The following is a 26,523-nucleotide window of genomic DNA, read 5'->3' as shown; positions in this document are numbered from 1 at the left end:
CTTCCAGGATTGACGATTGGCTTGCCAATATGGCTCTTCTCGACCTCCATCGTTCAGAACACTGTGATTCCTGAACAATCAAGTCAGCAACTGGATGATACTAAAGTTAGCCCCCAACCTTCTACTTCATCCGATTCTCCCTCTCCTCCTTCCTCTTCGCTTGATAAAGCTAGTAAGGCCCAAAACCGAGTAACTAAGACGGAGAAGAAGGGGAAGGAGAAGAAAAAGAAGAAGAAGAAGGAGCCAAAGGCGAAAAGGGGTAACAGGCATCGTTTAGTGAAAATCCACACACTGCACCATATAAGCCTAAATCTCCATGTGTCATTTGCAAAGGAGACCACTACCACCAAGATTGTCCCTACATCCCTCGGATCTTAAGGGACTGGTCTCCTCGTTTGCACATTCTGGTGTCATCAACCTCTGAAGACAATGTTGAAAGTACACCATCAACTAGTGAAAGCGAAGCATTTGGGCAAAAAAAGGAAATGTAAATTTCCTTGTAAACTGTGTGAAAGCGATCACGCCGTCCACCATTTTCCCTTCCTAGACGAAGCTAAAAGAGTTTTGGATGACCGTCCGACTTCACTGTTTTGGATTCCTCCTGGATATAAGAAACTCTTGCTGAGTCCGTCACTGGTTGAAAATCCGACTGACACGCCATTGTGGTCAGTCGAAGCATCTGTGATTGAAGATAAACCCGTTGAACCCATACCAGATGAAAGTCAAAAGGTTGAGGTGGCAGTCGACTCGGTCTTGTCTTCGGAAGGTCCATCTTCAGATGACACAATTATCGAAGAGAATGAGAATGACACCGTCCAAATTCTTTTCATAAACATAGTCTCCGATGAACATGGGGGCAGTCTACCTGTTCCTTTACCGCAAGAAGGAAGTTTGTCAGAGTCATATCCGGCCGTCTATTCGGTCCCACCTCCAAGCAACCTAGTCATTTCTTTTGATTGGAATCTACTAGGCAGACCCCGGGTACCGGCCAATGTACCATTCCGAATCATTGTACAAGCTTACAAAATGATCATGGTTGGTACCATCATAGATGAAGGGGCTTCTGTGAGTATCCTTTCCTCAATTTCTTGGGAAGCGCTTGGTTCGCCATCGCTTCTGCCTGAGATGAGAAATCTGACAGGCTTCGACAAAGGAACCAGTAGACTGTTAGGGATCCTTCCCAATGTGCCCATAACGTTGAGAAGGAAAATCATTTACATGAACGTAATGGTAGTCCGAGGACCTCTAGATTATAATCTACTCCTTGGATGCGACTATATTTATAGCATGGGAGCCATTGTCTCCTCACTCTTTAGAGTAATGTGTTTTCCACATGAAGGCCGAATGGTCAAGCTCGTAGACTAGCTTTCGTTCCCCGGCTCACACATAGCTAATAGTCAAATGCCATCCCTAAATGGTCTTTTCACACAAGGAATGTCTCATCAATCTCCAGTCCATCCACCTGAAGAGCGCGAGTGATTCAGGAGGACATGACTGAAACCCAGGGGGCATGCACCCTGGTCTGCTTCGGCAGGAAAACTCTAGGTATAGGGTAGGTTTCCGTGAAGGATATATGACTGGTCCGATCCCCGTTCGTATAGTAAGAGGGGATTAGACCGGATAAGATACCTCCGTTAAAAGGTAGGCCTTTCCCGACGGAACAAACCTTTTGTCTGCAAATTGAGGAGTAACCTAGAAACTCTACTTCGCTATACCTGGGGGCATGCAAACCTCTTGTGAGCAAGAGAGAAACGACCAACTAACGTTAACTCTTTGATTCTGCTGACTTCAACCGCCTAGGTAGGGTGAGTGGTCAAATCAACCATTCATCTTCGTAGGGGCCACCATGGCACCGGCAAAGTAAAGGAAAACTTTTCCTACCTAACCTTGGTAGTGATCTCGGTAGTTAAGTAGAGGGGAGTAGTTGGTCGTTCCTAGCTTACATGTGAGAGGCACCGGAGCATAGTTTCGAATGGTGCAAGCTCCCTAAAAATTGAACCTATCGATGAGACATCCTTATTATACGACTGGCACGAGCAGTTTTTATGTGGAGTTCAAGCTCGTTAAAAATTAAACATAAGCAATGAGCAAACGTTCCCCCAGAGTTTAAGCTCATTAAAAAATGAACCAATTTCCGGTAAATAACCATTGTGAATGCATTATCATTAGCTTTTGAGCCCTGATCGTGTTCTCATCATCACCTCCACTCTATTTTAGTCGATCATTCACCTCCATTTGATTGTTTACCCCTTTTGAGGAACAGCTGCGAAGAGTGATCTTGTTAGCCATCCTTGTGACACTGTCGTGATTGGAAAATTCCAAACCTTACCTGGAATCAACTGCTACCCAAATTTATCACTCGTTCCTCAAAAACGAGTCTCCTTTAATCTCTTTTCACCTGACTCGTAAAACATGAAAATATTGTCGAGCGATTGGCCTCTCCAGCTCGTTAAAGCAACCGGAAGTGCTATCCCTCCTCTAGATTTTAATCTTTTTGGACCTGAGGGATTATTACACAAAAAGATCGAGCACTTGTTTTGTTCGGCTCGTTAAAATTACCAAAAATTCATCCCTTTTGTATTATTTTATACTTTTTCGGACTTAAGGGATTACATGACAAAAAAGGATTATTGGAGTTTCCTTTACGTCCCTTTCAGACTCTCTAAAATTGAAAAGGACCGAGTTATCTTTGTCGTTAAACTTGTTAAAGCCGAATAGCGACAAACTTGTCCATACAGACATTAATGAGTTTCACTGTCGCTAGGCTCATTAAATTATAGCGTTGGGTTTGCCCGAAGGGAAAATCATAGAACAAGCATATGTTATCCTCCTCAAGCTTGATAAAAATAAAGAGGTACTGGTCAGTAATGACTGGGGAAAAATTGGGAAGAAAACTTGAAGAAACTTCATTAGTAGCAAGTCGCTCTTGAACATGACACTTTCACTCCACATCCGAGTCGGGTTGGGTTGTTCCGTTCACTGGTCATATCACCATTGGTCCATCACACCATCCATATTTGGGGTTAACGATACCAATCCATGTCAGTGTCGCCGGTATGTTCAAGAGAAGTCGCTCAGAGAATTCACCTATGTCTCATCCACTGCAATACATTCACGCTCCATTCTTTCATGACCGCCACCCTAAACCCTATATCATCAGATCGTTTTCACGTCCAAAATCATTTACTCCATTCCGTGTTGTAGATGTGGGATTCATTAAGGCCCTCCTATGGCGGGTCGCTTCTTGTCGACACCAGCTCATTATCCGATAAGTCAACTTAGGAACAACCCTTTCAGTACTTTGAAGCTTGCACGCCTCAATGGCAAGTTTCTCACTTCGGGCAACAGGCTTACATCAATGGCCTTCGACTGAAATATTTTGCGCGGTGTTCGACGCCAAGTCCCTTATTCACACCATGCGAATTGTATTGTAGTACCTTGAGGGTCATCATCATTATCGGTGATTCCTCTCGCGCCTGTTAACAGCTTACATCATTGGCTGGTAATCAGGCGATGTCTTTCCATGTTCGACTCCAGAACATCTTTCACATGGATCGACTTGTACTCCGAGTGAAGATTGAACGAGTTTGAAGACCCCAGATCTAGTTTCATCCATTCGGGCTACGATATATTCAGGAAAATAAAGACATCAAATGTACATTGTTGTTGCACAGATGATCATCTGAATCAAAGGATGATGACTCTATTAGAATCATCAGTCTCCCGCATAGACGGTTGTCTGTCTTATTTACATGAAAATGAATTTATAAAGATGAGCATGGGAATGCCCGCCTCAGCTAGATCATGAAAAATATTATGAAGATAATGTATTGTATTGTATCTTATTACAGGTCGCCTTCCAGCTCGAAAAAACTTTGGATCCTCATGATAAAGCATTTCACCCGACATCAAAAGATTAATGACCTCATGCTTTAGGGGGCAACTGTTATAGACATTTTTGGGCACTGCAACCCCAATCAAACATGTCCATAAACCAAGGGCTCCTAAGTCCCTTAAAGTGTTCTTCCATACCCTAAAAGAACAAGGTCAGCTGATTACATCATCTCCCAGAAGTTATCCATGAAAAAATGCTCAGAACTGGTCAAAACTGGACCATCTCACCTGCTCCATGGTCAAAGTGCGATGCATCCCACCTAATGAACACGGGAGGTGCGATGCATACCGAAAATCCCCTCTATGGGGTGCGATGGGCGAGAGTGGACAAATGGCAGAGACAGTTTGCGAGGTAGATGATCATGGAATCTTCCAGAAACTTCTCTTATGACACTAGCCTCTCTGAATTCGCCCAGGGATGAGTAAGAGATCATCTATCTCTAAGTGGAATCAAGAACTATTAGAGAGAGGAAACTAATCAAAATCCCAGAAGCTGACTCACCCCCCTGCAATCATCTATATATGGATCCCTCATCCCAGAGATCCAGGGGCTGGAATTTTGTATCTTGTAAGGAAGTGTTGTTGGTTTCTTGTTGGAATATCATAGTGTTGGGTGATCTAAGCTTTTCATGAGGTGAAAGAAGGGCTTTCATGCTGGAGGATGATGCTGGGTCAGAACAATTGGTTGTAATCCTCTTTTCTTATTCTTGATATTAATAAAGCTATTTAAGTTTTCCTCCACATTCTTGTATGTTTGATGATATATGCATTTGTTTGGTTAATATATATCTGGTCCTATATTGTTTATGATTGTATATTTCTGTTCTTCGATAGCATTATGCTACTTTGATTCCACAGGTGCTCTTTGAAGCTGGGTAGACGAAGGAGAAGCGGCAAGGATCTGTCAGAAGAGAGAGGAACCGAGCAAGGAACCAAGCGCAAGACTGAGGTTGGTGTCCTTCATTCCTCTCTTATCTACTTCTCATAAAGGAAAACGAAAGTAGTTTTAGTTTTTTTGTTTCTAAGATAGCTACCAGTCTTAGTGGGACTAGCAACTCCGAGTGGACACTAGATTTCCCGATAACATAGGGATACTCAGTTAGTAGATTTGAATATTGCGATTTGTGAAGATTTTAGGTTAAATTTGATTGTTGGGTTTTCTCATTAGATGGTAAGATTTGCGAGTATTTCTTTCATAAATCATTAATAAGGAAAACATTAAAATCTGACATAGCCTGAACAGAGAAAGTGTAAGGAAATTCGTTCTTATGAACCTCGTGTTGACAATTAATCTTAAGGAATTTAATATGACAAATTAATCTCTCAACATTTTGGCACCGTTGCCGGGGAAATTGCCATTTCTTATTCAGGTAATCACTATCATTTGAGTTTCAAGAACCTACAGAACTGTCAGAGGGCAGAGAGAGTACGGTAAGACGTGAGTGAAGAGCCACGCATCCACTTTTGTGGGGTTGCTCCAAAGTCTGACCGATCACTATTTGTTCTTGAATTTCTATTTCCTTCATCTTTATGCATAAGAGTATAGGTAGACCTAGGGACAACAAAGGTAGATTTATTTCAAATTCTAAATTTCCTACAACTTTTGGATCCGTTAATATACCTGTTTTAACTGCTTCTAATCGATATGCAGGTCTAAGACAAGAAGGAGGAAGTGTTGATGCCAACGTGGTTATGGATCATGAATTATTTGATCGATAAGGAAGGATCATTCAAGAAGTTATATTTGAAAACCCCGTAGAAGAACCAGTGGAACAACTAGACCTCGTGGACGAGTAGTCAGCCAATATTTACCGTGTTCCAACACCCCAGATCCAAACCATAATCAGTAAACCCCAATGGGTACCTATCGCAAATATGGAGCATGTAAGGGTTGAAGACAAACACAATGACAAGCACCAAGAGGAAGGAGAAGACCCTAGAAGGAAAGTTAACGTACTTGGGGGAAACCAGGAAGAAGAAGAGGAAGAAGTTGCTTTCAGGTTCCCTATCCTGGATGTAACTTGTGACATTAATATGAAGAACATTTCGATGGAATCTCTACCACTATTCTACAGTAAATCATCCGAAGATCCCGATGATTTCCTTTTCGAATTCGATATCTTATGTCGTAGCTATAACTATTATGATGATGCACACAAACTCAAATTGTTTCCCGCCACATTAAAAGACGCAGCCCTTAGGTGGTTCATGAGTCTAGGACAACATACCATATACACATGGGATGACATGAGGTCAACCTTTCTTAACAAATATCAATACTTTTGTAAAAGTAGGGACATCAATGATATCCTTAGGATGCAAAAAACTGAAGATGAAAACCTAGAGGAGTATCTTGAGAGGTTCCTATACAAATTTCATAAATCCTGTGGAAATACCCTAGATTTAAAAATCATCAGAACAATGTTCTTAAGAGGGCTAAGAGATCATTTTATAGAGACATTAAACTAGCTTAGTGGTGGGGACATTTACAAGAAATCCTTTGTTGAAGTCATTGACCTTTGTCGCACCTACTCTGGGAGCCAAGCTAAAGTAGGTAAAAAACTTCGTGAGCTTAGAGACAATTCTCGAGATTATGTGCAGAAGAAAGATGCGGCTAATACGGTCACTAGGGTTGAACTTAGGAACCTATTACAAAATTTCAAAACTAACATCTTAAATACAATCAGCAACCAGCTTGACACCATGAAAGTCAACCAAAAGGATGAGGCTGAAAAGGCAGCTATGAAGTCTTTTGTCCCAAGTGTAGACAGAAACATGCAAAGATGGAATGTCCTCTGAGTTCTATAGAAGTCTGTGGAATCTGCACTCTAGAGCACCAAATTGAGAAGTGCCCATCACTTCCTAGTCTACAGGCTATTTACAAAGGTAATACTGAAACCCTTGACCAAGCTCAGCCAGCCAAGAGACCCACCTGGAGAGGTCAAAGTCAGAGTGTGCTCCTAGCCCCAAATTTTGATGGGTATAGCCAAACCCAGCCTAGGACCTCTCCTGCATCCTATCCTCTTTGGGGTGCTCAAAATACTACCTGGAACCAAAATTGGAGAACGACCTCTTATACCACCAACTATCAACCTCAATCCCAATTCTACATGCCTTATCCAAATATGCCAAGTACTTCATACAATCCAACCATGCAAACCTATCAGCAGGCATATAATCCTAATATGTACCAACAACCTATGCAATTTCCACCCCCTCTACATCAATTGCTACCAACACCTGCCAACACAACCCCTCCTATGCATCAATTGCTACCTGCGCATACTAACACATCACCCTCATAGGCACCAGCTAATATAAACCCTCCACGACCTACACTGCTACCTGCACAACCCATACCTAATCCAAATCACAATAGGACACCTCAACCGGTGCAAAACATAGATATCCATCCCTTTCCGACATAGATGATTATGGCCATTCCTATGAACAAAATTTAGTTACGATCAGGGAAAACAGTTAATAAAGGAAAATCGGCTGTGGTTATTGAAGAAGAGGTGCCGTCCTCATCATCCAAAAAACAATTACAAAATGAAAAACAACAAATAATGAAAGAAGAATTAACTGAACCACCATACCCGGAGAGACTAATAGTAAGGAAAGAAGAGGTCCCACTTGAATATGACCTGGAAAACGAGCTTAGGAATGTTTGTATTAAAATACCACTTTTACAAGCAATCTAAGACATCCCTATATACACTAAAATTGTCAAGGATCTTTGCATCAAGAAACTGGGGAGAAAAGGGCATAAAAACCAGAATGTCAAAATTATGAGTCAAATGTCCACGATGATTTCAGACATGCCTGCCAAATACAATGACCCTAGAAATCCCATCATCACTATCGAAATAAATGGAGTGCTTCTACCAAATACTCTTGTAGATTTAGGGGCTGAAATAAATGCAATGCCTTACGAAACAATGACATCACTACAACTTCCTGGATTGAAAACCACCCCTATCCTTTTAGAGATGGCAGATAAATCCGTTGTCAAACCAATAGAATCCTTGGAAGCTATAGTAGTCCCTATTTCCTCCTGGCAATATCCTATAGACTTTGTAGTCATTTCTCCAAAATCCTCTAGACCTAGACACCTTGTGGTCTTGGGAAGGCCATGGATGGCAACCGTGGATGCCATCATTGAATGCAGAAATGGGGAAATGACCATTTCGAATGGTTCTCACAATCAAACGTTGTCTATCTTTCCACCTGCTCAAACAACTGCCAAAGTACTAGTATGGCTTGAAAATCCTTATGGAAACGAAGACTGCATGTTTCCATTATTAACATTAGAACAGTTTAGAGGTTTCCAGGAATACTTTGACTTTTGCAGCAATTTCTAGCTGATAGTTATTGCATTAATTATCCCATCTCGTTTAATGGTTATCAACATGTGTTTAGTGATGAGTTTCTGGAAACATTCCATCCGACCATCTTCACCTCATTTGCCACCATGGAGGAGAGCCACGAGCTCACCACAGAACTTGTGGAAATATTTGAAGGGAAAATTCTACATATTGGCACAAGATTGACTGCAGAATAAAGACAGCAGTTGATGAACATGATTCGTGAACAAACCCGAGCATTTGCATGGCATTACTTGGATATGAGAGGTATACATCCAGACACTTGCATCCAACATATCTACACAAACAAAGAAATGAGACCTATTCGGCAACCCCAGAGGCGAATGAATCCTGCATTAAAAGCTATTGTTAAAGATGAGCTTCAAAAACTTTTGGCCGCAGATTTAATTTACCCCATTTCTGATAGCAAGTGGGTGTCACCTTTGGTAGTAGTCTCAAAGAAGAACATAAAATGGAAAATCTGTGTTGGCTATAGAGAATTAAGCAAGGCCACACTACGCGATTATTTTCCATTGCCTTTTATCGATCAAGTTCTCAACACACTCTTAGGTAAGAAATATTTTTCTTTTCTAGATGGTTATAACGGATACAACCAAATACAAATAACTAAAGTGGACTAGGAAAAGACTACCTTTACATGCCCATGGGGTACCTATGCGTATAAAGTCCTTCCCTTCGGTCTTTGTAATGCCCCTGCCACCTTCCAGAGAGTTGTGCTTGCTATCTTTTTTGACCTAATCCATGACTGTGTGGAAGTCTATATGGACGACTTCACAGTCTATGGGGATGATTTCCCACAAGCCTTGGAGAATCTAGAAAAGGTATTGATCCGCTATCAAGAAGCTGACCTGGCCCTTAGTAGTGATAAATGTAGGATGATGCAAACTAAGGGAATTGTTCTAGGCCACCATGTATCATTTGATGGAATTCAAGTCGATCCGGCAAAAATCGAGGTAATTTCATGTATCCCTATTCCGAGCTCGCAAAAGGAGGTAAGAAGTTTTCTAGGGCATGTAGGATATTATCGAAGATTCATTGAAAATTTCACTAGAATAGCAACACCATTATTTAAATTGTTAATTAAAGATGCTGACTTTGTATGGAATGTTGATTGTCAATAGGCTTTTCAGGTACTGAAGGAAAAATTGTCTACAGCTCCGGTGCTAAGAGGACCAAATTGGTCCTTACCCTTTCACATTTGTACAGATGCTTCAGATACTGCACTGGGGGCAATTTTGGGACAAAGGGAGGATAACTTTCCTTATGCCATTTACTTTGTTAGAAAAACCTCTCTCCCGCTGAATTAAATTATACAGTCACTGAAAAAGAGCTTTTAGTAGTTGTACATTCCATAGGGAAGTTTAGACATTATATTACTGGTTATGAGACATTTGTCCATACAGATCATTCTTATGTTAGATTTTTAATGAATAAACCAATTACTAACTGTAGGATAACTAGATGGTTGTTGCTTTTACAATAATTTAACATAACTATAATTGATAGGCCTGTAATGGATAATTTGGCAGCTGACTTTTTATCTCGTTTAAATCTCATGTAGGGAAGCATGCCAATTCTAGTGCTTGATGAATTCCCAGATGAAGATCTATTTGCTATTTCGACCATTACTCCCTTGTTCGCTGATATTTCCAATTATTTGGTATCAGGGAAACTGCCTTAGAACATGTTGACTCGGGAAAGACATAACATAGTGCAATGCAGTGCGAGTTACTCATGGATTGAGGGAGATATATTCTATACAGGGGCAGACTTGATTATAAGGCGATGTGTGCGGGAAGACGAAATGCATGGCATACTAAGCACCAGTCATAATGAGCCTTGTGGTGGCTATTTTGTTGATAAAAGGATGGCATATAAAGTTCTTCGCATAGGATACCATTGGCCTACGCTCTTCAAGGATGCCAAGAAGTTTGTTTTAAGTTGTGACGCTTGCCAAAGAATGGGGAGGCCAGTGGCCGTCGATGAAATGCCCCTTCACCCGCAAATTGCTATTGAACCCTTTGAGAAGTGGGCATGGGACTTCATAGGGCCCATCTCCCCAATTTCAAATAAGAAAAAATATATTTTGGTATATACTGATTACATCACCAAGTGGGTGGAGGCTTAGGCACTGTATGCTACCACGGAAAAGGCGGTAGTAGAATTTTTGTTCGAGGACATCTTTGCAAGATTTGGGATCCCATGGGAAATTGTCACTGACCAAGGAATCCAATTTACATCAAAGCTGGTCAAGGCACTTACAGAACAATACCAAGTGAAGCACCACAAATCGACTCCCTACCACCCCCAAGCTAATGGGCAAGTGGAGTCCACGAACAAGGTGTTGGAATCCATCCTCACAAAGACAATCCAACTGCATCACAGAGATTGGGTGGAAAAGTTACCAGAGGCACTTTGGGCTTACCGAATCACTTGGAGGAATGTGACTGGGCATACTCCCTATGAGCTAGTCTATGGTAAACAAGTACTTTTTCCCATTGAATTTGAGGCAAAAACATTCACAACAACTATTCAATTAGGCATGAATTTAAATGAGGCTCAAGAGCAAAGATTGATTCAATTGAACGAGCTAGATGAAACTCAACAAGATGCCTACCACCGAACTTCATTAGTACAAAACCAAAGAGCTCGATGGCATGATAAATTTGTTAAGAAGAAATTCTTCTGTCCAAGCGACTGGGCATTATTATACGATAGTAAGTTTAAGCACTTCAAAGGTAAATTTTCTACCAGATGGTTGGTACCATATGAGGTAATTGAAGTTTTTGATAATGGCTCAGTTCACATCTGTACTATTGATAATGACAAGACTTATTTTATGGTAAATGTTCATCAGCTTAAAGTTTATCATAAGCCACTCTCACGTGATCAGTTTCTGTAGGAAATTCAAAAGGACCCAGGATTGGAGCTGATTCATGCACAGGACCAACCCCTTGTTGGTTCAGTTCATTAATTTTTTTATCTATTTTATCTATATATATATATATATATATATATATATAAAACAGTGGGTTGTACAGAGCAGCGAATTGATCAGGTTGAAATACGAAGAGATGACTAGGGTTCCTAGAATGACCTGCGATGCCACCGACGCACTACATCAAACAGACCGTCCAGAGATATACCCTGGCAACAGATCCATTGCCCACAAGATGGTGTGAGAGTGGATAGGGACCGAGGGGTCTGCTGCGTCCCGATATTCAACTGGACAGGGGAGGTCCTGCGCAAATGTATGGAAGCCAACTAGAGTGGACCCAGTAAAACTTGACACAGTGGCTGGGTACTTGAAAAACAACGCATACAAACTAGATCTGGAGGAACCATGGTGCGGACAGAATACAAAAATTAGTGTTGCATTTGGGTTTACATAGAAAATTCCCAATCCAACAGATCGTGGCTCCAAAAAGGTTGTTTCAAACTGTAGGGCCGAAGATCTGATACAAATCTTCATCAAATTGATAGGGGGCAGACATCATTGCATGCAGCTCAGAAAGGGGCTGAATATTCAAGAGTTAAAGAAGGAAATCCAGATTCAACTTGGAACCCCCACAAAATACCAAAATTTGATATATACAGGACGTAGTCTACAGGATATCCATACACTTCAGGAATATGGTATCATCAAAGATTCAACTATAATTCTTAATCTGAGACTGTGTGGCAGATGCAGTGGATCTAGTTCTAAAAATACAGCTTCCTTTCATGACGCAGTCAAAGGAAAGGAAAAAATGCAACACAAACTTGTACCAGCACCAGAGCTACTAGGTCCCTATATTGTGGAACAAAAACTGGAATCTCCAATGGTCCAAGTAACTCTGCCGGAGGTAACTAATCTACACATTGATCTATCCAAAAATGTTGTTATCTATAGATTTAATGGGTTCTAGCCAAAATCCGATGCTTTGCATCAATGGATCTTCTCCACATGGTCATCTAACTGTGAAATTCACCTATGCTCAAAAGGTTTTTTCATAGTTAGATTCAACACAGAACAAGAACGAGATAGTATTATCAATCAGGGGCCTTGGTTTTGGGGCAATGCTGGCCTCTTCACCACCCCCTGGTTTTCTGATTTTGATGCAAATACTATGAAAGTCTCAACAATGCCTGTTTGGGTGAGGCTACATAACCTCCCTCTACACTTCTGGCATCACAAAGTTTTAATAGCCATTTGGAATTCCTTGGGGAAATTCCTAAAAATAGATGAAGAAAGAGTTATCAGGGAAATTTTCACATTTGCTAGAATATGTGTAGAAGTGGACCTGAGTTAGGGGCTACCTGATAACATTACATTGAACTACAATAATACACTCAGGACACAACCACCTGACTATGAGAATACAAAATTCAGTTGCCGCAGCTGCATGCAAATAGGGAATCTCCAATACACTTGCCCACTAGCCAGGAAGGACCCCAAAGGGAATAAAAAACAACAAAAAAAGCCCAAAGGGTGGCAGCATACCGACTTTCTGGAAGAAGAGGACATGCAGATAGAACCTACAGGGAACCAATCAGAACCTGACATAGAAATGGGACAAAAATATACACAAGAAGAAAATACCCCAGATACTCATTTGGGGCCAGACAATATGAAACAGCAAAAAGAACCTCAGCTGGAAGTAAGCCGCATCAAATGAACTCATGGATATTAATGATTGAAATCTAACAAAGAACATCCAATGAACACAATGGAAAACCAGCTAGCTATAATTGCACCCACACCCAAGTCTAAAGGTTGGCGAAGGGTGGAGAAGAAGAAGGGTAGAAAAGTATTGGCTAGCTGGAATTTATTGTTTCTTTTATATTGTAACCTTTGCTTCCTGTCACTATAGGGACAACCATCTGCATATGCTTTAAGCATCTACAAAATGTAATTTTTTCATATGAATAAAATTATGACTTTTTCCATGGGAAAAAAAAATAGTGGCCTGTCATTTTTGTTATCCATGGGTGGTCCTCCCCACAATGCATGTAGAATAAAGGAGGAATTCACCAGGAGAAAGTTTATCCCTTTAACCAGGCCTAGTGGATTACATATGGAAAAGGAACTCGTGGAGTCTCCTTTGGAAGCCTTCAGACTCTTTAAATATGAAGCTGTTGAAGCCCCGAAAATCGGGTCTACAACAAGGTGGATACCCACCCGGTCCGAAACTTGGTAAGTAGCTCCTTTTCCGTTTGGGATGGTGGCTCTAACTGGGGATATGGGACCAGTTTCCCAATTTATGTGTGTGTGTGTTGAGAAATGATATTTATTTTTTAATAATTCCTAAGTAAAATGCTTTTATTCTAAATCTAATCTAACAACATGCAAATTGTATTCTAATAAACAGAAATATCTAATTCTAAAACTAACCCGGGATTTAATCTTTCGATTATGCGATCTAAAATAGTTTCTACAACAATTGGTAATAAAGATCATTCAATCGCTATAAGAAAAGAATTCAATAAAGATGAACTATTTCGTATAAGAAGTTAGCCGAACAGTTGTGAAAAACATATCCCATAATAAGTCATTCATATATTAAGCACAAATAGAATAGCCATCACTGTACAAAAATGCCAAATGATAACTCAACCATTCAAGCATTCATATATAAATAACTAAACATGAATATCACTTAAACACATAAGCATAAATCGTTAAGAGATAAAAGTACCATTGATAACAAGTTCTACTCATGAGTTTCAACATTAATCATCTATCTCTTCTTAGTTCAACATCTACTAAGAGTACAAAAGTGCAATTTCAGTAGCAGATATTAAACAAAGATATCAATAAATCTTGTTCCAATCAATCATCGAAAACTCCTTTGAGGGTGCAGAAGTGCATGTTCTGAGGAAACGTTTTTTACAAATTTCAGGACCCTTTTATAAATGCATGAGAAGGGTTGAAATACTACTAGCTAAATCCTAAAAATTGTCTATTACAAAAATATAGGAGGCGATTAAAATGACCGTCCTCATCTAAGGAAAAACTAAAACTAAAACTAAAACTAAAACTAAATCTAAAAATTACTATCTATGTATCTCTTCTTTGTGGTCGCAAGCATTCAGAATTGGCTTGAGGAGAGTTGGTTGGCCGACCTATGAATTTAGTTGTCCTACGAAAACAGAATCGGCAAGCACTGTCGCTATCTTCTCAGCAGAGTTAGTGAGGCATTTGAGAGTCATGCATTGACTGTGTGGTTTAACCAAGTACTGCCAGTAAGAATCCCAATTCAACTTAGTTAACCTATTAATGGACTCTGCTCTTTCTTCAGCCTTTTGCCTCCAGCTGGTCTGTAGATGCTGTGCATTTGGGAGAAATTTACACAACATTTAAATATATCCCTGATAAATACCACTATTTTTAGAACTCGAGTTTTGCTTTTAGCCTTTAGCACTTTTTCCTGCAATTTTTTGGACTTTCTGGTGACTGAGCATTTAGAGGCTTTCCTTCTCAAGGGGTTTTGCTCGACGATGCGTGATGCACTAATCATGCATCAAAAACTGCCTCCGTTTCTTGATCCGGGCTTCCCTGGTGCCAATTTTCACCTCTTGCGCGTTTTGTTAGATGACTTCGGAAATTGGAGTTTCTCCTTCTTTTCCCATTATACTCTGAACATTGCTACGTATATCTTTCTGTTTTCTGCTCCTGCAATTTACGAAATCAGGAAAGAGTAATGATATGAATAAGGTGACAGGAAAGCTTTAAATGTTGAAATCATATAAAATATATCACCCTACGTGAACTGACTTCTTGATCAGATCGAAACCTTATGTCATTAATGATCATCAACTAACTCATTAATGTGCATGACTTGACATCGGATTACGAAAAACCTTTTTGGAACGACGTGCCCTACAGATCTGTGATAATGCGATTTTGTGATTTTCTTTGCAATATTGCAGATCGCAATATCACTGATCGCAATATCGCTAATCCGTTATGTTTTGACAATCATTCATTACCATGTGTTTCTGCGAAATGCGATTTGCGAGACTCATTATCACATATCTCCAGCTTTGAAGTATTTCACCTTATGTGATGTTTGAAGCATATGAAAACTGTGATGCAATGAGTTCCTTCGGTGTGTGATCTTGCATCACGATTTCACATTTATAGGAGTTTGCTTATATGATGTCGTTATTTCCTTTTTGTGATGCGATGCTTTTATCATTGAGAGAAAGATTTTGTTCGAACTTATCATAAACTTAAGTCTTTTTGGATTTTTGCGTATATTCTCCTAAATTTATGATAGTAAGCTTTATTCAAAAAGGAAATACAAGTTCTAATTTATCATTATTTTCTAGATGAAGGGTCCCCACTTATTTAGTATTGATGTCAAAACTAAAATAAGAAGGGGGGTTGTTGCTGGCCACAACAATTGACGATTCACTTGGAAGAACCAGTTATCTCTAATTTTATTTTGAATTTTCTAAAGTTCCAAAACAAAAAGGATTTTTGGAAAATCAAACTTTATTATAGAAAGATAAAGTATATCATGCTTTCAGTTGTTAATGCTAGTTTGTTTCTTCTATGTTAACTTTGACTATTTACTTCCTAAATCTAGTCATTGTTTACATCAGCGACTACTTTGTTTGTAAAGATAAAAACAAAGTCTCCTCTATAAATCAATTCTAAATATGCTCATTTGTTGTAGGTAGAGTCTCTACTGCCAACAGGTGTTCATAGCTTCGATAGGTTTACCTGTTACCCAGCAATGATCCTGTATCATACCTGGAGAAATATACAATTTTCAAAGAGAAATCCATAGTCACACTTATTTCTTTTGTTTTCTTTTAATTCTTAAATAACAATGCCTTGGTTTGGTAGCCAAATTATGACAGTGCCACTCACTTTATTTATAACTTTGCTGAACAAGCTGGCTCGTGATGAGACCCCTTGTCTTTTGATTGCAACAATATTGAGTCATTGCCCTGTTTTGGTATGCAGTTTTGGCAAAGTTAACAAGCTATAATATCTATGATCATGATAAGCCGGCTCGCGATGAGACCTCTTATTCTTTAATTTTAAAGTGTATCATTGGATTATTCCTTGAAGATCGTAATTCTCTAGGTGGGGAGGAAGTCATTGGTTCCCTAAGAATAGCTCTGGACGAAAATTATAGAGTTTTTGGAAAGAGATTTTCTACAGAGAATCCTTGTTTTTGTTATTGATGCTTTTCATTGACTGATATAAAACAAATTCCCACTAAAGGTTGCTTTTTATCAAAATTCACAAAGTTAAAACTAGTATCATTTCTGAGCTTTTAACCTTTGACTGTAACTTTCAATAGTAATGACCAATTTTCCAAATCAATACTATTTATACAATCGGAAAAAAAAAAAATCTAAAAGAAATGCTACTCTTTTTGATGAATTCCAAATGTAACCATTTACAATTGGTTTTATTATCTAAATCAAATTAAAAATTAATCTACAAAAATAAGAAAATATTCTTCTATGGAAAGTATTTTTTAAAAATTTACCCATTAAAAGGTAAAGATTCTCTTTTCCCTGCTAAATCCTGCAACATAAAAGTGGATGGGCCTATGATTTTGCAATTTGGAATGGGCTAGGCCACATTCGTTGGAACTTCATATGTTTGCCTTTTTCTTCGTAAGCCTTATCCCATTTTAAAACTAAATCTCCAATTTGAAAGTCCTTTCTGGATACCATGTTTGAATCAAAAGAAGGTTTTATTAATGCTTGATGATGAGCATGAGTTATTTTATCCTTTTCTCGTTGTTTTTCTAGCTTAAGGATTTGCAGTTGTCTTAGCTGTAAGGATGAAGTTGGTGTTTCATCAACAAAATGAACTAAGGCCAAAGAGGGAATTGCTAGATGACTTGGGAGAACCACTTCCTTCCCGTAAACCAAATTAAAGGGAGAAGTGCCAATGGAGGCTTTCTGTGTTATTCGATCTGCCCATAAAGCATACATCAAAGCTTTGTGCCAATTCTTATGATTTTGGTCAATGGTTCGCTTAATAATTCTGATTAAATTTTTATTTGTTGATTCAGCTAACCCATTCCCCTGTGGGTAATAATTGGCAGAGTATTTGAGTTTAAAACCTCTTTTGAGTGCAAATTCAGTCATAGTATTGCCAGAAAAGTATGATGCATTATCAAACATTAAAGCAGAGGGTAAACCAAACCTGGTGATTATGAACTGATCTATGAAATTGATGATTTGTTCAGCATTAGCTGTCTTGAGAGGAACGACTTCTACCCATTTAGTAAAATAATTTGTAGTTGTAAGGATATACCTATGCTGTTTAGAAGAGTGAGGAACGATCTCACCTATTATATCCAGTCCCCATTGATCAAAAGGTTGATCGATATTGACTAGTTGCAAAGGAAATGATGGTTTCTTTTGTCTTCTGGCAACAGTTTGACAAATTTGACATTTCCTTACATAGCTATGCGCATCTTTAAATAGTGTAGGCCAATAGTACCCTGTGCGCAAGATCTTATGTGTTGTAGCATCTCCAGCATAATGTCCACCTGTTGGTCCATCATGGAGTTCCTGCAACACTTTTTCGGCTTCAGATTTCTCAAGACATCGAAGTAGAACAGAATCATAATTCATCCTAAACAGTACATCGTTTACAAGTAGATATTGCTTAGCCTTCAATCTTAGAGCTCTTTTCTTTGTATAATCTAGGTTTGAAGGAGCATATCCATTCTTTAGATAAAATAGGATATCAGCATATAATGAATCAATATTGTTTAGGCTTACCTCATACATTTGTACTTCTGAAGATGTTATTTCAGAAATAAGCGATGCTCCAGCCATCATTTTGCAAAAGCCTCTACCTTTTAAAATATTTGCCGGTTTAATTTCAACGTCGTATTCTTGTAAGGAAGTAACCCAATTTTCTCTTTTCTCACCCACATCTTTCTGTACTGAGATTTTTCTTACCACTGGAAACAATACTATGATCTTTGTATGGTTTTTAAGCAGAACGTGTCAAAAGTGCTTGATCATTTTGAAAACAACATACACTTGTTTCTCTACGTCAGAATAATTTAATTCGGCTCCTTGTAAATTTGAATTGAAAAAGGCAATTGGGGCTTCTGCCTTATCTTGATTTGCTTGAGTGAGTATCGTAGTATATGATCTTTTAGAGGCAAATGTATACAAAATGAAAGGATCGGAAAAATTTGGAGTTGCTAAAGATGGGGCGTTTACAATCGCTTGCTTAATTAGATTGAATGCTTCATATTCCTCTTGGCCCCATTTGAATATTGAATTCTTTTTAATAATTGCCTGTAAGGGAGATAAAATCCTTGAGAAGTCTGGAAACAACCTCTTGAAAAATTTAATTTGGCCAAGGAAGGATTGCATGGCTTTCTTGTTGTTAGGCAAGGGTATTTCAGAAATCTCCTTAATTCTATCGGGATCAATATGGATTCTAGATTTTGACACAATAAATCCAAGAAGTTTTCCTTCACTTAATGCAAAAAATGACTTTTTTGGATTAAGTGAAATCCCATACCTTTGGCAACGTTGGAAGTTTTTCTTGAAGTCTCTGAGAGGATTACCATGTTTCTTAGAGTATACAGTTATATCATCCAAGTAGATTACTATTGATTTGTTTACTAATCCCTTAAATGCGATGTCCATGGCGCTTTGAAATGTGGTGCCAACATTGATAAGACCAAAAGGCATCTTTTGATATGCGTAAGTACCCCATTTGGTTCTGAAAGTAGTTTTTAATTGATCGTCGGGATGGACCAAAACTTGGTTGTAGTCGAAGAAACCATCCAAAAAGGAAATTAATTCTGATCCTGCGACTGCTTGCAAAATTTGCTCCAGTGGAGGCAGGGGAAAGTTATTCTTTTGGCAGGCTTTGTTCAGGGTTCGAAAGTCAATGCAAATTCTAATGTCTCTGTTTTTCTTTCTGATGGGAACTAAATTAGAAACCCATCTAGAATGTCGAACGGGTAAAATAATTTTGGCTTTCAATAGTTTGTTGAGCTCAGAATTATTCTGGCTTTCCAGATTAGGATGGATCTTCCTCAGCTTTTTGCTGGATGGGTTTTTCATCGGTTATCATTGGGATAGTATGTTGGATGATAGAAGTGTTGTAAGTCTTTAGATCATTGTAGTTCTAGGAAAAGACACTTTTGTATTGTTTCAAGAGATGGATATAAGCTAATATTTCTTCTTTGGTTAGGCCAAGACCTAAGTTGATATTTTGCGGTTTGGTATCAGTTCCTAGATTTACTAATTCATAGCTCAGAGTTGAACTCTAAAGTTTTGAATTGGTAGATCTCTTGAATCAGTCTTTGAAATCATATAGGTCTTCCAACTTGACTACAGACTTTGGTATAGCATTATTAGTGCTTTCTTGTTGCAACTGTTCGTCATGTTGGTCCTTGTCAATTATCTGATTAGTGTAAGATCCTTCTGAAAGATGTAACATTGTCAAGAATTGAGGGTCTAAAGATTAATTAGATTGAAAATATGTTTGGGCTATAGTCTTCTGAGGGAATGAGCTTGGAAGCTACGTTTGCCAAGAGGTCAGCACTAGCATTGTGGATTCTAGGAATTGATGAAATATTGAATGCTATAAAATGTTCAGTCAAATCTTGCACTAAAGATTGATAATGCTTTAAATGACCTGATAGGCAATGTATAGTATTTCGTACCTGTCTAATTACAATTTCAGAATCTCTGAAGACTTGTAGATACTTAATGTTTAATCCGATTGCCTTGTATAATCCTTGGACTAAGGCCTTGTACTCTGCAGTGTTATTGGTGCAATCGAATTCGAGTCTACAAGTTAGAATAGTTTTGTTTCCCTCGGGACTAACTAACACGCATCCTGCTCTTGCTCCATCGTTAGACTTTGAACAGTAAAAAAATAACTTCCAAAATATTGATTTATTTACAGGACTATCTATAAAATTAACACATTTAGAACTATCTGTTTGGGAAAAAAATTCTAAATGAGATAAAACATAATGTTCTAAGTAAGGTGAAGTATGAGCATTAAAATTTCCTAAGAAATAATCAACAGAATAATTGCCAATTATATTGTTTCTGTATGCTACAGGTTCATTTTCTCCTTCCAATTCTGTTACTATGTATTTTTGATGTCTGTCTCGCTCAACCTTTATCTGATTTGGTTTACCATTATAAGGGAGCCACATATGTGACCAATCGGTAGCAAAGTATCCATGAAGCTTTTCAGACCAATCCCTGCTAAGAATTAAGCCATACAATTCTGGAATGTCTGCAACTAGAAAATCAATAACTTGACATACCTTTGGATTTGATGACAACCTTATGGTAACTTGATTTAATTCACTGATCACTTCAACCTGCGACCAGTCCAGCTGAACTATACGTACTGCAAACTTTTGCGGCTAAACATTCAACTTTGCACAGATTGATTTTGGCAAGATATTAGACGAAGCTCCTGAATCTACTAAACAATTATGTAAGTTTTTGTTGAAAACTTCATAAGTAAGAAGAAATGAGGGAGTATGAGATTCGAACCTTCCTCCAATTAAAGCGATATCATTTGGATCAAATTTATTAATCACATTAGTTGGAGGTCTTCCCATCTCATGGGAAGCTTGTGAGATTACAGCTGCGGGCAAAGGTGCAACAGGTATCGCATGTAATTCTTTCAAAAGGAGCTTTTGTTGATGTTTTAATTTGCTCAATTCATGAAAGGTAATATTCACCCTAGTCTTCTTCATGTCTTCTACGATATTATACTCCATTTCATCAGAAAATATCAAGGTTTTGAATGGAATTGGTGAATCGGATTGGACTGGGCTTGTTTGAGTTTCTTTGGGTGACGTTTTCTTACCTGTGACTTTATCTTTAGATATCGAGCTTGAGCTCTTCTGTTTAGGAGTTGGTTGTGGAGGATCTAGTTGATTTCCGCTTCTAGTACTAACCGATGATGCCTCTTGATCCTCTTCATCGGGGAGAATGAAGTCCCACATTCCCTGCACTTCTATAACTTCTTCTTCATCAGTGGGCTCTTCATTGGAAACTTCCTATTCTTCTTCTTCTGATTCTGCATTTGTAATAGCATTGGGAGGCTTTGGATCAGTCGAACGATTTCTTTTATAAGGCTTGTAAGGCTTTTTAGAAGAAGTCTCTGCTACTTGTTTCTTAATATTGACCATCTTGTTAGACATGGTTTTCAAAACTTTCTGCAAATGTTCTAAATCGAATGGGTCATTTGGTTGTTTTTTCTTGGGCTCTTCTTTGAACGTGACCTTCTTTGATTTTCGTTCATCAACAACGTTTTTCTTCTCTAAGGCTGTGATACGTTTTTCTACCCCTATCGCTTCTTTCATATTATCATCCAAAGTGGTTTTGGTAGCCCTATTGATAAAGATTGCTATGTCTGATGGTAGCATAGATATGGACTATTCACTTCGAACTTCTTCACTAGGCTTGGAAGTGGCAGGAATTTTATTCAAAAATTTGTTGAAACGTGAGTTAAAATCTTTGATAGCTTCTCTTGTTTCGGTCTTAAGATTCAATAGGTCATTGATCAATGTCGCGGTAGACCTATCATCACCGAACTTAGCCAAGAATTGTTCTTAGAAAATATCCCAACTGGTGATAGATCCGGATGGTAATGAAAAATTCCAGGATCCAGTTGCTCTTTGTAAAGTGTAAGGAAAGAGTCGGACAATAGCATCTTCATTAGTGACTCCATTGAGATTTATAGATAGCATGAAGTTGTTTATGTGTTCTTTTGCTAGCATGCCCGATTCAGGATTAAACTTAGGCAGCCATTTTTGAGGATGGGCCGGTAATTGACTCAAGGGTGTAGGCATTAAGACTACCCCTGGGTTATTCCACAGATTTTGGGCCATCGTTGAACTACTAATAGAAGAAAGCGCAAAAGATGTTCCTTGCGGTTGAGAAGATGAAGATATTACAATTCCAGATGATTGTGAAGGAGATGTTGAAGTTCCAGTAGTGTGTTGGACAATAATTTGAAGTTGAGGAGTGGATGGTTGACTTCAAAGTGGAGAGGTTGAGATGGATGATGATGATGAAAGAGTCTCACTATCAGACCCTTTAGGTGATTTCCTTGCTCTCATCCTTTTAGGTAGAGGTAATTCAGTTGGTTCAATAACAAACTTTTCACTCTATAATCGGGTAAGAGGATGAGAAGGGTTATAATTCGAAGTCACACTACCTTGAGATATTTCAGATTTCTGGGGCGATATAGAAAATCACTGAAGTTTATGGATCGAAGATTCAACTTTAGGAGGTTCAATAGTCAATTTCTCTGAAATGTTCGGGTTGGTGGTGGTGGTTGTTGTTTTATCAACTTCTCACTCAAGATTTATAGATTCTAAGTGCGATGGAGAAGTCGGGGGAGATTTTGAGGGTGATTTACTCTCAAAATGGTGTTTGGATTTAGATTTACTAGCCATTCATAGTTTGTGTCCTCCTTCTAGCACCAAATATGTTGAAGCCTCGAAAATCGAGTCTACAACAAGGGGGATACCCACCCGGTCCGGACCTTCGTAAGCAGCTCCTTTTCTGTTTGGGATGGTGGGTCCAACTAGGGACATGGGACCAGTTTCCCAATTTATGTGTGTGTGTGTTGAGAATTGATATTTCTTTTCTAATAATTCCTAAGTAAAATGATTTTATTCTAAATCTAATCTAACAACATGCAAATTGTATTCTAATAAACAGAAATATCTAATTAATCTTTTGATTATGCAATCTAAAATAGTTTCTACAGCAATTGGTAATAAAGATCATTCAATCGCTATAAGAAAAGAATTCAATAAAGATGATCTATTTCATATAAGAAGTTAGCCGAACAGTTGTGAAAAGCATATCGTATAATAAGTCATTCTTATATTAAGCACAAATAGAATAGCCATCATCGTACAAAAGTGCCAAATGATATCTCAACCATTCAGGCATTCATATATAAATAACTAAACATGAATATCACTTAAACACATAAGCATAAATCATTAAGAGATAAAAGTACCATTGATAACAAGTTCCACTCATGAGCTTCCGTAATAATGATCTATCTCTTCTTAGTTCAACATCTACTAAGAGTACAAAAGTGCAACTTCAGTAGTAGATATTAAACACAAATATCAATAAACCTTGTTCCATTCATTCATCAAAACCTCCTCTGAGGGTGCAGAAATTCACATTCTGAGAAAACGTTTTTGACAAATTTCAGGACCCTTCTCTAAATGCATGAGAAGGATTCAAATATTACTAGCTAAATCCTAAAAATAGTCTATTACAAAAATATAGGAGGCAATTTAAATGACCGTCCTCATCTAAGGCAAAAATAAAACTAAAACTAAAACTAAAACTGAATCTAAAAATTACTATCTATGTATTTGTTCTCTTTCGTCGCAAGCATTCAACATCAGCTTGAGGAGAGTTGGTTGGCCAACCTCCGACTTAATTTGTTTTGCGAAAATAGAATCAGCAAGTGCTGGTGCTATCTTCTTGGCAGAGTTAGTGAGGCATTTGAGAGTCATGCATTGATTGTGTGGTTTAACCAAGTACTACTAGTAAGAATCCCAATTCAACTTAGTTAACCTATTAATGGACTCTGCTCTTTCTTCAGCCTTTTGCCTCCAGGTGGTCTATAGATTCTGTGCATTTGGGAGAAATTTACACAACATTTAAATATATCCCTGATAGATACCACTGTTTTTAGAACTTGAGTTTTGCTTTTAGCCTTTAGCACTTTTTCTTGCAATTTTTTTGACTTTCTGGTGACTGAGCATTCAGAGGTTTTCCTTCTCAAGGGGTTTTTCCTGGCGATAGCGCTAATTGCACATCGAAAACTGCCTCCATTTCTTGATCCGGGCTTCCCTGGTGCCAGTTTTCACCTCTTGCGCGTTTTGTTAGATGACTTCGGAAATCGGAGTTTCTCCTTCTTTTCCCATTATACTCTGAACATTGCTACGTATATCTTTTTGTTTTCTGCTCCTACAATTTATGAAATCCGGAAAGAGTAATGATATGAATATGGTGACGGGAAAGCTTTAAATGTTGAAATCATATAAAATATATCACCCTATGTGAAATGACTTCTTTATTAGATCGAAACTTTATGTCATTAATGATCATCAACGAACTCATTAATGTGCATGACTTGACATTGGATTACGAAAAACCTTTTTGGAACGATGTGCCCTACAGATCTGTGATAATGCGATTTTGTGATTTGCTTCGCAATATCGCAGATCGTAATATCGCTGATTGCAATATCGCCGATCGCAATATCGCTAATCCGTTATGTTTTGACAATCATTCATTACCATGTGTTTCTTTGAAATGCGATTTGCGAGACTCGTTATCGCATATCACCAGCTTTGAAGTATTTCACCTTATGTGATGTTTGAAGCATATTAAAACTGCGATGCGATGAGTTCCTTCCGTGTGCAATCTCACATCGTGATTTCGAATTTGTAGGAGTTTGCTTATATGATGCTGTTATTTCCTTTTTGTGATGCGATGCTTTTATCATTGAGAGAGAGATTTTGTTCGAACTTATCATAAACTTAAGTATTTTTGGATTTTTGTGTATATTCTCCAAAATTTATGATAGTAAGATTTATTAAAAGAGGAAATACAAGTTCTAATTTATCGTTATTTTCTAGATGAGGGGTCCCCATTTATTTAGTATTGATGTCAAAACTAAAATAAGAAGGGGGGTTGTTGCTAGCCACAACAATTGGCGATTCACTTGGAAGAACCAGTTATCTCTAATTTTCTTTTGAATTTTCTAAACTTCCAAAACAAAAATGATTTTTGGAAAATCAAACTTTATTATAGAAAGATAAAGTACATCATGCTTTCAGCTGTTAATGCTATTTTGTTTCTTCTATGTTAACTTTGACTATTTACTTCCTAAAGCTAGTCATTATATTTACATCAGCCACTAGTTAGTTTGTAAAGATAAAATCAAAGTCTCCTCTATAAATCAGTTTTAAATATGCTCATTTGTCGTAGGTAAAGCCTCTGCTACCAGCAGGCGTTCATAGTCTCGACAGGGTTACTTGTTACCCAGCAATGATCTTGTATCCTACTTGGAGAAATATACAATTTTCAAAGAGAAGTCCATATTCACACTTATCGCTTTTGTTTTCTTTTAATTCTTAAAGAACAATGCCTTGGTTTGGTAGCCAAATTATGACAGTGCCACTCACTTGATTTATAACTTTGCTGAACAATATTGCTCGTGATGAGACCCCTTGTCTTTTGATTACAACAATCTTGAGTCATTGCCTTGTTTTGGTATGCAGTTTTGGCAAAGTCAGCAAGCTATAATATCTATGATCATGATAAGTCGGCTCGTGATGAGACCTCTTATTCTTTAAGTTTAAAGTGTATCATTGGATTATTCCTTGAAAATTGTAATTCTCTAGGTGGGGAGGAAGTCATTGGTTCCTTAAGAATAGCTCTGGACGAAAATTATAGAGTTTTTGGAAAGAGATTTTCTACAGAGAATCCTTGATTTTGTTATTGATGCTTTTCATTGACTGATATAAAACAAATTCCCACTAAAGGTTGCTTTTTATCAAAATTCACAAAGTTAAAACTGGTATCATTTCCAAGCTTTTAACCTTTGATTGTAGCTTTCAATAGTAATGATCAATTTTCCAAATCAATTCTATTTATACAAGCAAAAAAAAAAATCTAAAAGAAATGCTACTCTTTTTGATGAAATCCAAACATAACCATTTACAACTGGTTTTATTATCTAAATCAAATGAAAAAATAATCTACAAAAATAAGAAAATATTCTTCTATGGAAAGTATTTTTTAAGGATCTGCCCATTAACAGGTAAAGATTCTCTTTTCCCTACTAAATCCTGAAACATAAAAGTGGATGGACCTATGATTTCCGCAATCTAGAATGGGCCAAGCCACATTCGTTGGAACTTCGTATGTTTGCCTTTTTCTTCGTGAGCCTTATCCCATATTAAAGCTAAATCTCCAATTTGAAAGTCCTTTCTGGATACCATGTTTGAATCAAAAGAAGCTTTTACTAATGCTTGATGATGAGCATGAGTTATTTTAGCCTTTTCTCGTTGTTCTTCTAGCTTAAGAATTTGCAGTTGTCTTAGCTATAAGGATGAAGTTGGTGTTTCATCAATAAATTGAACTAAGGCCAAAGAGGGAATTGCTAGATGAGTTGGAAGAACCACTTCCTTCCCATAAACCAAATTAAAGGGAGAAGTGCCAATGG

The sequence above is a fragment of the Pinus tabuliformis genome, chromosome J (assembly GCF_031772625.1).
Source record: "Pinus tabuliformis cultivar Carrire ecotype Pingquan chromosome J, CPIR1, whole genome shotgun sequence".
NCBI lineage: Eukaryota > Viridiplantae > Streptophyta > Pinopsida > Pinales > Pinaceae > Pinus > Pinus tabuliformis.
This window is presented reverse-complemented; position numbering follows the sequence as displayed.